The sequence below is a fragment of the Canis aureus genome, chromosome 5, assembly GCF_053574225.1.
Source record: "Canis aureus isolate CA01 chromosome 5, VMU_Caureus_v.1.0, whole genome shotgun sequence".
In the NCBI taxonomy this organism is placed as follows: Eukaryota; Metazoa; Chordata; class Mammalia; order Carnivora; family Canidae; genus Canis; species Canis aureus.
In genome coordinates this window covers 61,895,817-61,911,027 of record NC_135615.1, presented here as the reverse complement: position 1 = coordinate 61,911,027, position 15,211 = coordinate 61,895,817, and the positions used below count along the sequence as shown (strand labels likewise).

General features: G+C 41.6%; 1 long non-coding RNA gene across 2 annotated transcripts in view; it reads left to right on the top strand.

The window, feature by feature from the left end:
* The window catches only part of LOC144314370 (uncharacterized), a 19,025-nt gene that overhangs the window by 1,646 nt on the left and 2,168 nt on the right, over nucleotides 1-15,211 (top strand). Inside the window, exon 3 of one of the 2 annotated variants that reach the window (XR_013380245.1) lies at nucleotides 2,535-2,955. The exons of the other annotated variant lie outside the window; for it this stretch is intronic. This is a non-coding gene — a long non-coding RNA (uncharacterized LOC144314370). Of the gene's footprint in view, nucleotides 1-2,534; nucleotides 2,956-15,211 lie in introns of those variants that run through there. 2 annotated transcript variants of the gene reach the window in all.

Sequence of the window (15,211 nt, the reverse complement as noted above, 5' to 3'; positions counted from 1 at the left end):
CCTTCAAGTTCACCTTCTATGAAACAGGAATCCAAGGAGTATTTGTAAGACATTTGATATGCCATGCCACTTAATAACAACATTCATGGTGTCACTGTGTCCCAATTTGTTCACTCTATCTGCATTTATATTTTATGTGTGACTAAAGACAGAGCTCTATTACCTTTTGCTTCTCCCTACTGGCAATACTAATCATAATAATAACCACCATTTTTGAGTGCTTATTAAGTGTTCAACCAGAGTCTAAGCACTTTATTCGCTTTGTCTTTTAAGCCTTATCTGTAATGATCCTGTGAACTTAGCACTGTTATTTCCCCGGCCTTACGCATGAAGACAGTGAAGCTTAGAGAGATTTAAGTGTCTCCCCAAGGTCCAGGTCCCATAGCGCGCAAAAGAGACAGACAGGATTCAGATCCAGAGCTTGGGCTTCTCTCCATAGACCCCGCTTTTATCTATAATCCAACACACTCCCAGCAATGCTGATGCAGGTGAAGGGCAGTGTGGCTAAACTAGTCTGTGGTTAATGCCTCTGAACGTCTACTCAAACATGTTTCCACCTGTCATGGACAACAGAAGCAAGAAGCAGGCCAGGATAGGCGGTGGTTTTCATGACTCGCCTCTATTCTTGCAGCCCCATGCTTAATACCCGCCCTCATACCACAGTAAGATCAATGGTAAAGAGCTAAGTGAAACTACAAGTGAGTTAAAACTACCGGTATTAAGTCAAATAGTGTTTCGGGATATCTGTGTAGCATGTACGTTACAGACCTGACTATTATAACGGGTTATACGTGATGAATATTTTCAATTAGAGGGCATGAAAAGTCATTGATTACAGGCCCAGGAGAGCTGATCTAAAGGAATAACTAAGGATGATTCTAGCAGTGGGCATCGAGGCCTGACTGCAGCATCAGACAAAAAAAAATATCAGGGGATCCCTGGGTGGCGCAGTGGTTTGGCTCCTGCCTTTGGCCCAGGGCGTGATCCTGGAGACCTGGGATTGAATCCCACATCAGGCTCCCGGTGCATGGAGCCTGCTTCTCCCTCTGCCTGTGTCTCTGCCTCTCTCTCTCTCTCTCTGTGACTATCATAAATAAATAAAATTAAAAAAAATATATCAGATGGTTACCTTGATCAAAACAAGCGCCAGGGATAATGTGAAAATCCAAGAATATAGGACCATAAAGGAACTTACAGCATGAGAGGCCAGGGCACACAGAACATATTGAGAAGGGTGTTACACACATCAAGAAGAAGCTAGAGGCTCATTCCCCGGTAAAAAGGGACATGGCAGCTCTCCCCTGCTCCATCCTTATAACGATGGTCAGCCATGGTCCGTTGGGAGCTTGGCCGCATGTTAAGTTGGCCTTGAACTCCAGTTTCATGGCCTGAGGCACACGTACCTTGAAGCCTGTAAGCTCCCTTGGCTCACTTCGTTTCTCTACCTCCACATTCCTGGGGCTACAGGTGCTGCTTCCTCACATCACAGTGAACAGGAGGCTCAGCCAGAGGCTTTGCCAAGCATTGTGGGAACTGAGGGGCTCTATGAGTTCAGGGGCAAGGACACAGGGCAGGGGAAAGGTGCATTATCACCCACGGGCAGTCACTAGCTCCCTGCCCTACTTCCCCCATTCCTCCTCATGCTAAATATGCCCGCATGTCTTACTCAGAGCCCCTCAACCTTCTCCAAGGGCCCTCCAGAGTCTCCAGCTCTATCCCAAGCACTTCAAACTTTTTTGCCACAAGGAAAGATAAGATCCGGTGAGTAATAATTTCTTCATCTCATTTTCTTGGGACTATATGCGAATGTCTGGCTATAGAGAACAAAGTGGGGGTGCCATTATGAGGCCTCAAGAATCTCTGAATCAAATCCTGTATTTGGATTCGTCCTTCACTCTGTCTCCTTAGATACTACCTCACAGAAGTGAGATTTTTTTTTTTTTAAATTTATTTGAGAGAAAGAGAGAGAGAGAGGGAAGGAGCAGGGGGGGAGAGGCAGAGGCAGAGGGAGAAGCAGACTCCCCGATGAGCGGGAAGCCCGATGCAGGGCTTGATCCCAGGACTCTAGGATCATGACCTAAGTTGAAAGCAGACACTTAAACCACTGAGCTACCCAGGCATCCCTGCTTTTTTATTTGAGTTGGACCTTTCAGTGCTCAGGTTTGGGGATACCGCCACCCAAAATGAGAGGTTCAAAGAATGCTTCCAAAAACCAATCTCTTGTCCTCTCCACCTCCAAACACTTCATGGGTGATCCACTTCTCCATTCAGAGCCCATCTCTAAGGTGACAGTGGAGCCCACTGAGACTGGCCCGGAGCTGGTGCTCATACAATGCATGGCTGGAGCTTACATAGCAACTAGAAATACATTTAGTGTTAACCAAATTCATTCCTCTAGATAATGGAGTCAACACGCTAAACACTTCATCAGCTACACTCACAAGGGGAACTTCCCTGAGCAAAAGAGGGAGATTTCATTGCTCTAATCTGAACAATGATTCAAAAGCAACTTGAGTTCTGTTTTCTGTCTTCAGTATTACTTGCTGAAATCATGTTGTAAATGAACCAAGATGCCTGAAGAAAGTAATATGATGAAGTAAAAGAGGGGAACAGCAAGGGAGAGAAAAGCAGGAAGCTCCCTCTTTTGGAGGACTGACTACGTACCAGACACTAAGACAACTAATCCCTAGGATGATTAGAAGCTCCCGAAAATGTGTTGATTGCCTTTTTCCATTTACGTTTTTAATTAAGTGGTTTTCCAGTTTTGTAACTTTGATTTGCTATAAAAGGGCTTTTGCAACACTTTCCATCATGCTTCCTCTTTCTTAAGCTTTTCAGACCCAATTTTATATATTCTAATTGCAAACTCTAGTTCAAGTTCCTAAAACACTCTCTTATAATTATCACCAAACAAATGCAGTGATTCCACAAAGCTCAAACATGTGTCGCATTAATTCTCACAACCAAAATACTTTCATTTTTCTTGGACTCCAAGCAAAATGGACCATAAGCACAACGTTTGATAAAATGACAGGTGGAATTCCATCCAATTAAGACATAAATATTTTTCCAGAGGCTAAGCTCACTGCAAAATAATAATCTTCACTCAACACATCTTTACATGTCTTCGGCAAAACACCTGTCTAAAACTGTTAACACTAAATATTTTGGGAGCTCTGTACTTCAAAGACATCCCTGAAAACGTCAAGCATTGTTAAAATGTTGAAGTAATTTTGGTTAAATGCTTCTGTGACAACTGTCGGACTTGATTTGTTTTAGCTGAATACATTCTGAATATTGCTCGGAATCTGTGAATTGGTCACTTGCCAAAAGGTGAGAATTGGGCTGGAGTCAAAAGAATTATATGCATCAAAGAAATGAAAAAAATGGGGGGCATCTTTGAGTATTTTAAAAATGCAATTTATCTTCTAGGTTGGAAGCTTCAAAAGAATATTCTTACCAAGTGATAGCACTTGCAGTAAAACCCTAAAGTATACAGTAGAAGTCATTCTGATTCCTGGCCAAATTCATACCTGTAGAGTCACACCCACAGTTCTTCATGCAGAGGAAAAAGTATATTTTAAACTACCCTTGACAAAATTAGTGATTAAGCAATAAAGACTTGACGTGTTTTCCTAGAACCTTCTAGTTAGTTGGTTAGTAAGTGCTTAGAGTTCTTGGAACCACATTAGAAATATTAGAAGTAGTGAAAATATTCATAACATTGGTCCAACAACGCTGTTTCTCCCTCCTCTCTCCCCATTTTCAGATAGGTAAATTGAGGATCCAAGACCTAGAGCCAACCATAGTTAGTGAACGGAAGTGCCTACTGCCAAGAGTTTAAAAGTTTGAGCTGAAGGGTGGGTGGTAGGGGAGATCTTTATGGAACATATCAATACATGGTAAAAGGAGAACATAAATGTCAAGGAGGTCTAGTGAGATCAATAATAAGAGGACCTGAGGTTAGCTATTAATCACAATGGGCCAGACATCGCACTAAGCAGTATATGCATGATCTCATTTAATTCTTACAGTTATCTATACACAAGAGTACCATTATTATCCTCTTTTATAGATAAAATCTCTAAACAAGTTGTCCAGATCAAGCAGATAGCAACTGATAGAGTCAAGACATGGAGTCATTTCTGATGTCAAAATCCTTGTTCTTAACCATATTTTGATCTTCTTCCCCACATGTTCATGTTTCCAGAGCTTGTTTTTTTTACACGAATTCAAGTAGGTGCCATTATGACTTGAGCAATCTGCGGTGATCATAGTTTTGAAGGGCTGGACCAGCTACAGAGGTCATGCTTAAGCTATGGAGTCTGCGGAGAGTGTGTTTTCAAGACTAAAAGTATAACGGCTATGGTCTGGCATTTTCCATGAGACCCCAACGAAAACACTCTGTCTCACTGTCCCCTTAAGGACTTATTCTTGGCAGACCACATGTTCACAAAGATGTCACAGAATATTCCAGGCCTCGACTTAGTCTGAGCATCTTGGAATCAACCCAAGAGTTATCCATACCCCTGGGGGCTTCCAGATCCCCAATCTAACCTATTTTTATTGATCACCATTAGGTCAGTCCTCAGACTGAACATCCAACGTTAGTCCAAACCAGACCAATCCTGACTGTGCAAGAAATCAGGTTTTTTTTTTTTTTTTTTTCCCCTTTCTCCATAATTGGCTTCTTTCTGGGGAAAATGTCAGAAACCTGAGTCAGACTGGAAGAAACAGAAACGGGGATATACCAGCTGAGGCATGTGTGCCTTGCAACTATGATGGAACCCAGGGACTGAAGTAGGGTGGGAGCAGCACTTTGGTCCTCCCACTGTGTTGCTAAGCTCTGGCCCTGGCTCTATCATTGGCAACACTCTTGGGCTGGACCTGTCCCCATGGAGGCAAGGGTCCCTGCTTCCTCCCCTGCAGTTCCAGGCTTACGTCATTCTCATCGCCAGCAATCCCAGCAAAGAGAAAGTTTCTCCTTCTCCATTTTGGCAGCAGAAACCCCAGCTCGGGTCTCCCAAGATTAGCTCACTCACGTGTCCACCAACCAAGGGCTGTGGCCCCAGGGATGGAGTGTGCTGATTGGCTGGGCTTGGGTCACATGATCCCTCCTAGAGGCTCGGAGATGTTGGGTTTTGTAGGATCCCAAGAGTTAAGGGCCGGGGAGGGTTGGGGTTGGCTCCTCAGGAGGAGAATCTAAGACCTATTACCAGAAGTGGGTGGGAAATCAGTGCCAAACAGGCGAAATCAACAGATGCTTAGACCACCTCCCCTCCCCGAGACACTGCCACCCCAGCAGAGAGAGGAAGGGGGCACTCCTGGGGGGCTCAGCGGTTGAGCGTCCGCCTTTGGTCCAGGGCGTGATCCTGGAGTCCCGGGATCGAGTCCCACGTCGGGCTCCCTGCAGGGAGCCTGCTTCTCCCTGCTTCTCTGCCTATTTCTCTGCCTCTCTCTCTGTGTCTCTCATGAATAAATAAATAAATCTTAAAAAAAATAATTTAAAAAGGGAGAGGAAACAGGGACCAGAGAGAGTTACCTCGACTGGGTACCCAGGAGCTGAAATAGGGGTGGGTGGGGAAGCCAGATTGGGGGGGGGGGGTGTCTCAAACTTTATTTACTCAGAAGCTCCAGGACTGCTTGTTAGAAATGCACATTCCTCTTCTCCACTCTAAGTTCGAATTCTGCAGGTCTGTGGCATGAGAATTCACATTTTTTAACAGCTCCCCTGAATGACTGGTGTGGTCGGAGGCCTGTGAACTGTACGCATTCAGGAGACATTGGTTTAGATCCTGGCGAGGGAGACCAGCTATTGAATATTAAATAAATGACTTTCACTAAATCCCAAATAATAGCCAGAGGGCGTTTTTTTAAAACAAACAAATCTTGACAGTTGCTTTGGTGAATTTCTCGCTCAGTATCAGCACCTCTCACTACCTCGTGGGCAGTGCAGGGTGCTTAATAAATGCTCTGGGAGATGAGGATCTTTATCAAGGCAATTTGCTGAGGGCTGGTTTGTTGATCGGTAATGTGGGGACATATGGGATTTACAAACAGCTTTGGATGCCAGATCAGAAACCCTGCAGTTTATTATTAATTGCATAAGCCTGATGATGGGAATACAGTATCTTAATAAAATAAGTGGACTTCTAAAATCTTTTTTTAAAAAGAGAGAGAGAAGGGAAAGGGGGGGAACACCTCCATAATTAGGAAATTAATTATTTGTAAAAGGCAGAAAAGTGGAAACAATGTATTATGATTTAAATTCTTCTGTCCTCTCTTCTCTTCTTGCCAGCCACACCCCCGCTCTTTTCTTTTGTGTTCTTTTCTTTAAATGCACCATTGGTAGATAGCCAAACGCAGAGCAACAGTGGGAGACATACATCTTTTTCAAGTGCTCCCCACAGGGCTGATAGGACAGGAATCTCAGGGAAGCTCCCTCCAACCAGGTCCTAGGAGAGCTTGCTCTTGAAACTTGAAACTTCCCAAGTGCTATCACTTCAAGGCACACAGACCTAAGAGGATTAAGGTAAGTATCCCTCCTAAAAGCCTGAAAAAACAAAGATTAGTTTTTAGCATCACAAAGAAACATATATTTATATAAGTTCTGAAGGAGAAGAAATATGTGAAGACTTTTGGAGAGGGGGTGGAGGTAAGGAGAGACGCTGGAGCAGAAAAGGCAAATCATCCCTAAACAAGGGAGAGAACATTCCTACAAGCTTATCCACTGTTTACAAGGAAACAGATTGGAATTAAAATTTACGCGAAAGCAACACAGAAGACCGGTGTGCCAAAACCTCATCAAGCTTAATTTATTAAGTGAGAACATTTGTGATTGGACCAAACGGCAGACTTTCTCTTTTTTCCATTGTATGTGAAAGGTGCTAAGGATTATTCATATAAGAATAGTTAAATCAACAGTTCCAGAGGAACTTGTTCATCTTCAAGAAAAAAAAAAAAAAAACATTTCAAAAATAGCTTTCTATATATTCATAGTGGAATAAATCACTTAAACTTCTACAAGCTGTGGTTTCCAAGGAAAATCAGTAATGCAAAAGAAAAAAAGTTTTGGAGGCAACAGTCCCATTTAAAAGTCGAAAGGAATCTATAAACTTCTAGAAAAGGCACATCCATGCGGAAGTGTGCGTATAACTCATTGGTTGCACTGGAAATATACTCCTTTCATATTGTCTTCAATCACACCGATCTTCATACAATTTTGTTTTTCAGTCTTTATTTCTTCCAGGCAAAAATGAATGAATACTTCCTCCTCCCTCAAAAGGAAATGGATGCAGATTTCACAAAGCGAGCAAAAAGCATTCATTTTGCTCAAAAGTAAACGTCCGCCAGAAGGTTCTTTTGTTTGAATAGACTGAGAAGGTAAACCTGTAGCTCCAACATGGTCATCGGTGACATGCGACCCATTTACTTCATGTCTCGCTCATTCCGAGAGAGACACCAGCATGGCAAATGGTGTCAGTATCCCCTGGGCTCCTGCGGCCAGGTGGGCCCGAGGCTAGTCCCAGAAACTCCAGAATTCGCCAAGACTTCAGGTGGACTGGGTTTTGCATCAGTTCCCTTTGTCAAGTCAGAGAGGTCATCTGTGTCTGCATCTGTGTCTGCATCTGTCTCGTTGACACCACTGGTGGCAGCAGAAGGTTATGCACTTCAGTGTTAAGGATCCCTGCGCATAAGAAAACTTCAAAAACCCGCTGTAACCTCCCTGGCTGTCCAGCAACCTCTACCTGCCCTCACACTGACAAGGATTTGCCTCCACCAAGTTTTTTCTGCCAAGTCAATCTACTAGCACTAACCAGATTCCACCCCCTAATTCCTTCATTCTCAGATGCACATGTTAAAATTTCTGAACAAAGTGTCGCCTTCTTAGAGCCAGCGAGCCCCCTGACGTGGGCAGTGTCTCCTCCTTCACTCATCTTACAATAGGCTGCAGCTTGAAGTCAAGGCAGTATGTAAACTCTCCACCACCCACTAGTAGCCTCACCTAGAAGAGAAGTATGATGTCTAAAGGGCTCAGCTCATCTGCAACAGCTTCCGCATTAAGGGTGGTAGGACACTGAATGCAAAGATGTATCCTGTCTATTTGGTTAAAAAAAAAATCTGCCAAAGATGCCAAAGCATAAAGAAATTTTTCCTAATCGTCTTGAGAATGGGCACTTCTCTTCTGTCCAAAATTCTATCAAGCAGGTTAAGACTTGTCCTTGGAAACTAGGCAACTTCAGGACACTGGAGAAAGCCTTCTCAGTCTGCTCCCCACTTTCTGACAAGTCCCTTGGAGAGGTGGCTAATCAGGACCTGGCTCTGATCTCATGAAGACTCTTCCCTGGCGTTGACCAGATGCCCGTCAGCATTGTTGGCAGACTATTTTGACACTAGCAGAATCTTCTGAAAAAAGCAGTGAGTTAGAATAATGGACAGAGCTTTTTTATTCACCAAGTAGCAAAACCAGATGAAATGTCAAGCTTTGCAGGTGTACAGTGTCTTAGGTTGGGTTTCCCCCAAACAGCCCCTGACACGGGGATTTGAGTGCAAATAGTTTATTTTGGAGGTGATCCCAGGAAGCACCTGTAGGGGAGTGGGGAAGTGAGTCAGGGAATGGAAAGAAGACAATAAAGAGTGCATTATGGAGCAGGTTATTGCTGTGGGCCACTCGGGCTCAGTCCTCCTGGCAAATCCTGGGAAAGAGTGGAGAATGTGACTCAGAATTGTCCCAAGCAAGGGGGCAGGAAGATCGGGTGCTTCAACATCAAGCCCATCCATCACTGGTTGAGGCTGCTCCCCTGGAGATACTAACTTTCCCACATTTGGGGCCTGCCTGATGCATGGGCCAAGCCTACCCCAGCAGCCAGGCAGAGAGTGGCAGGTGTTTACAGCAAGAAGTCATCAGAATGCAGGGACGGTGAGTGCCGAGGAGATGCCAGCAGAGCACAGTGTCTGCTACACACAGATACTGTAGGTTTCTTCTAAGGCAACATCTCACCATTTCCAGGGATGTGACAATTTCTAAAAACAAGTTCGCAAGCAGTGAGTTTTCTTTGTCCACATCGTGTAATGGTCAAAAACAGAGCTGTGCAAAAAAAAACCATCTCTAATCTCCTCCAGTTATTTGATGAAGGAACGCAGATGGGCTTGGAATTCCTCCACGATCTGCTTCAGAGTCACAGATCGGTCACTCTGAAATGGGTGATGTCACTTGACCAAGGAGGTTCTACAGTTTTATTCCTCCTTCCAGACCATTCTGAGTTCAACTATTTGCAAGGTGCATGGCTTCAACAAGGCTGCCGCCAGCTCTGTGGATTATTAATTTCATCAGTGCTGGGATAAGCCATCTGATAGGATGCATTGAAACAAGACAGGTTTTGCATGGATAATTACACAAGTTTAGGCAAAGTTCTAGCATTTTCAAAGCAAGTCTACTTCTCATCACACATTTGACCTATAGGATTTTCAAGGTGGGCAGAAGGAAAATATTCCTAAAGGAATATTTTCAGCTTCGGGTTTCCATTGGCCCAAATCTCACTGCACAAGAGGCATGGCTTTTTACTAGGTCTTGTTACATCCAGTGCTGCAAGTAAAAGGGGCTTGTCATATTTCCTTTTCTTTTTTTCTTCAAATATTTTATTTATTTATTCATGAAAGACAAAGAAAGGCAGAGAGAGAAGCAGGCTCCCCATGGGGACCCCAATGCAGGACTCGATTCCAAGACCCCAGGATCACTACCTGAACCAAAGGCAGACACTCAGCCACTGAGTCACCTAGATGCCCCCATATTTCCTTTTCTTGAACATTTTCAATTAAGTGTGGCCTGATGTAATCAAAGGTGTGTGTGTGTGTGTGTGTGTGTGTGTATGTGTGTGTGTATTATGTGGGACGATCTTCATTCCTATCAGTGGAAGATCAACCATTATGATCAACATGTGGTACTATGTTAATCTGAGTGATTGTTCATATATTTTTTTTCCTTCCTCTTGCACTGTGGGTAGAGTACACTTCCCTACCCCACTGATCTTAGGCGAGGTCATGCGACTCACTTTGGCAAATGGAAGTTTACCACTAAACTAGCGGAAACTTACATCCTTGTGCACTTTGTTCAGTTCTTGTGCCTCTGCTATACTTTGTGAGAAGAGCATGTTCTGGGCAGCCATCGGTCGAGAGGATAGATAAAGCAGATCTGAGCCTGACCTACAGCTTGGATCCTGGAGTCCAGCCTGGTCCAGTCAAGTTGTGCCCAATCCACAGATCTATGGGTGACAGATAAATGCTTGTTATTTTAAGGCACCAAGATATGGCGCATTTTGTTACACAGCATCATTACAGCAAAAGCTGACTGACGTTACTGTATAAAGTAGCACCTTTTAGCACCTCATACAAGCTTAGAGTGAAAATATCATGGTACAGTTGGATTTAAGACCTTTTCTTTTTCCTCCAAAAGCCAAATTTTCAAAAATAAAAGGAAGGGCATTGTAAAAACAAATATTCTTTTTAGTGTTTTACTCTCATTTCTCCCCCCAACTATATGATCTGTGAGAACTGGCCTGTCATTCTATTCTTCTTCGTTTCTGTGGCTGGCACTAATTAGCAGTCCATTACAATGCCTATCTCCCAGCTGATGCCTTTTGATGTGAACTTTTTCAAGTACCACCTCATTGTAGTTATAACCTTACAACTTCTCACTCTGCCACAGTTTAATTTGTAATCAAAATTATGAACTAATGAAATAACACAAGGCTTGTTTTAATAGGGTGGTTTGCTTGTTTGTTTTCAAAATTATACCAATTTGCCACTTTACAATGTTCACACCTTTTTTTTTTTAAATGAAAGCTACATCTTCACTATCACAATTTGAAATGAGATGCCTCCTAGACTTGTTGCATACAATTAAACCACAACAAAAGGAAGCCGAAGTCATTTCACTTTTCATAAGGCTGTAATTATTCTTTAACTATTGGAATACGACATCCCTTAGGAGCTAATTATTGAAAAGCTCTCATCACACATAGGAAACACACAAACAAATCCTTCAAGCACAAAGTAAATGTTCAACATTAAAGAGCCACATCCAGGAAGTCATACCAATCAGTTGGTCCAGCTAATTACTAATCTGATTTTTGGAGTAGTTGCATTAGATAATTATGAGGCCTATTCATAACATGAAAAGCACAGCCTTTCATTGACTTTAATAAAGATCTAGCTGCAAGAAAAAATGTACTAAGAACCATAATACAAAATTTGCATTGTGGCAGAACCTGGAGAAGCGTGGTAGACGTTTTTTTTTAATAGAAAACATTTCCTTTATCACATGATAGATATATTTAATATATGTTTTTATGTATGCCACAGTAAAAGGCAAAGTGAGCTAGTGTGTCAATATGATTTCATATGAATCATGCAGTACTGTGTAAGGCCCAGTTCAAATTTTTAAATGTCTTATAAAATGCTTCATTGAGTCCGCTAAGACTTGCATTAGATATATATATAGTGTAGTAAAGATTATACCATGGATCATATTCTAAAGGAATCAAAGTCAAAGTCATATACACAATGTGGTGACTGCTTTACTCATTTTAAGATATATTTCTGTATAAGCATATTCAAATCCTTAATTTTAAGTGGTTTTAAAACCAATAAGCACACTCATACACTATTGATGGGAATGCATATTAGCACAGATTTTACAGAGGGCAAGTAGTCCATAACTATGAAAATTAAAAATTATCTACCCTTTGACCTAGTCATTTACCTTTTTATCTTTATCTTGCAGATAGACTTGTATTAGTGCTCAAAAAAATGTATGAGGATGTTCATGACAGCATTGAAGGGTGGGTGGGGGAATAAATAAACAAATAATCAATCAAATTGTCAATTAATAGAGGACTGCTTATGATAAATCCATAAAACCAGATACTCGGCAGCTACTAAAGACAGAGAGAGAGAGAAGACACCTATATACACTGTCATGAAAAGAAATATTTAAGATATATTAAATGCAAAAAACTTAAGTGATAAAACAATGTATATAGTGCAGCCCTTTTACATAATCTAAAAATGTATGCATCTATATCCCAGATAAATATATACGCAAAAATTTTTCATCCCTATGTATGTTTATGTGCGAATTTGTATGATAGTGGGTAAATAGATATATGGATGACAGATGGATATGGATAAACCTTCTAGAAGGACACACAAGAAACAATTTCCAGCTCTTTCTTCTGGGGACTGGCACCCTTGCAGCACAAAAACAGCCGAAGACAATACGAGAAGGAGTGAGCACGGGTGTGTTTGGACACAACTTTAATGGATCAAGATACAGGCCATCCCATGACCTGTAGTTTGTGATCCCCTGCCCTAAGGATGGAATCCGGTCTTCGTGGCTTTACGTGTCATTCATCATTTACATGCTAATGACTCCTGGAAGTGGATCTGTCTGACTTCAATTTTGCCCCTGACTGTGATACTTGCATCCTACTGGGCACTTAACATTTTCACTTGGATGTTACAGCAGAGATGGGTCCACTACTCCTGTGTCTCCTTCCATAGCATAGTCGCTGCTAGGAAGCAGCTCCCTGGCCAAGCCAAGGCCTACCTTGATATATATATATAAATAAATAAATTAGTCATCTAAAATTTAATACGTCTGAAACAGAAACTTAATGCTTTTCTTCTATGCTCCTTTCCTAATATCCCATTCTCAAAATGGCACCTCCATTTATCTATTTCTCAAGCCAAACACTTTGGTGTCATCGCTGACTCTCCTTTTCCTCACATACCTGACATCTAACCCATTAGTACCTTAAAAATATATCTCAAATTTGGTCATTTTGTAATGGCTCCACGTCTGACACCCTGACCAAAATCACTGTCATGGGCCACCTGGGCTATTGTAGTGGCTTTCCTGATCAGGCTCCCCATTTCCTCTGGACCCTTCACCTCTCCTTGTCTAATTTTCCACATCAACTCCTGTGTGATCTTTTCAATACATAAGTCAGGTCACATTACTCCCCTAGAAAAAATCCACATAATGGTTTCCATTGTGTCTGAAATGAAATCCAGACTTTGAAATCCCAGTGTCAAGGCCCCACTTGATCTACCCCATGACTCTCTCTCCAAATCCATCTCCCATATCTCTTTCCCTCCAACTCTGCTAAACTGTAATGCCCTCATTAACTCTTCCTCAATCATGGTGAGCAAATTTCCCTCTCGTGGTCTTTTATGTGCTGTTTCCATGATTTAATTTGCTCTGTTATTCACTCTCTAGTGTTCTCTTCTCTGAGAGGTCCTCTATGGCCACACTATCTAAAATATCAACCTTGTCATTCTTTATCACCTTGCTCCACTTTCTTTATCCTCACAGCATTCTCTACTGGATAGTAGTATATCTTATATCTATTTATTTGTGTATTTCCATTGTTATTGTTAAGATGTAAGTCTTGTGATGGCAGGAACTTCATCTGTTTTGATCATTATGGTAAGCCCAGCACCTTGAAGTATGCCAGGCACATACAAGATGTTCAATAAATATTACTTAAATGTTTATTTCTTTTCCTTGATTTTTTCCAGAGCTCTTACGTATTGGGATCTGTCCTCCCAAAACCTTCATATATGACAAACAACCTGGCTATACATGTATAATATCATTATAAAGCCTTTCCTTGCAAATTCTGCAAACATTGTTCCATTGTGTTCTGACTCTCAGGTTTGTAGAAGAACTTAGAGGTGACCTGATTTTCATTCTTTTTCAGATAATCTGATTTTTCTTTAAGGGTGTTTATAATTTTCTAAAATCAGTAGGTGGGCTGATTTGAGTCTGTCTTCTCTGTAGTTTCATTTAACATGCGATGAACTATTCAGATCTACAAACTCAGACCTTTCTCAGCCCTAATTATTTTTTGATCATTGCTTTTATTCCAAGTTTGCTTATATCCTCCTCAGAAACATATATAACCATTAAGTTATTATTAAGGACCTGCATTGTGACACTACCTCATTGTTTCACTCTCTTGGTCTTGGTAGCATGGCTCAAGTTTGTTCTTCATGACACTCAGTTTTCTTTTGTATGTTTTGCTTTCTCTTGCATCTGATGAGGATTTTAATTTTGTTTTGGCATTTAACTTGCTCACAATTCTTCACCCTCTCACCATATGAGATTCTGTTGTCAATTTGTATGTGCCTTTTGGCTTTCATCTGCTTCTTCAAAAAATAATAGTCTCCTTGGGTATTCCATGGAGAATGCTAAATAGCTTTCTAATTTCCTTTTTTGTTTCTAGCAGAAAATTATTTTCAGAGGCCTACGCATTTTCTGAGTCTTCAGGATGAATGCTCTATGGTAGTCTTTCATGTGTTATACTTTTCTCCCTGTTTACTCACCCTTAAGTGAGGAGAGCTCTGTCTATGCCTAGCATTTGTCATCAGACAATGTTGCCTCAAAGAGCAGTACTCATGCAGTAGAAGAGCAGATACACATGTGTCTAGGTGACAGGGAGCTTGAATTGTGAGAAAGAGATGAATGAGTACCTGATTCCATCATTATTTTGGGATACAAATGGGGCATGGATTATGTTTCTCAATCCAATTCCATCAATTAGGAAAAAAGCAGCCAATCCTCCTAGATTCCCTACTTCAATTTATAAAGAATGTAACTTTTGTCTTCCACCACTCCCTCTATCAAATATTTCTTCTGCAGTTTTTCATAACCCAATTCATTTCTTAGATGAAGCTGGCCTTTATTTCAGCGATTGACAGCTGACATACATTTACTTTCTATGGTACTGTTGATGATGGACCTTACCAAAGAGTCTCATTATTGTTAATTACCAAATGGTAAACATTACCATAAATTAGAACCCTTGTGGACATCTACTTCAATCAACGGCCCTTTTCACCTATTTCCCAAGGCTTAAAATGCGTGTTGACAATATAGGGAGTTAGGTAGGAATGGGCTACAAGGATGAGGCAGACACAGACTACCCCCAAGGGAGCCTGTAGTCTGACAGGAATGAAAAACAAGTGCCTGGGGCATTTGACAATACAAGGCCCAAGTAAAGAAAAATAACTGTGGCATTGCAAAAAAAAAATGACCAGGTAACATATGTCTAGGTTTGCCAGGACAAGGCTTCAGGGAAGAGGTGATATTTGGGTATGATTCAGTCACAGAGATAAGAAAAGGCTCCCAGCACAAGAAAAGGCTCCC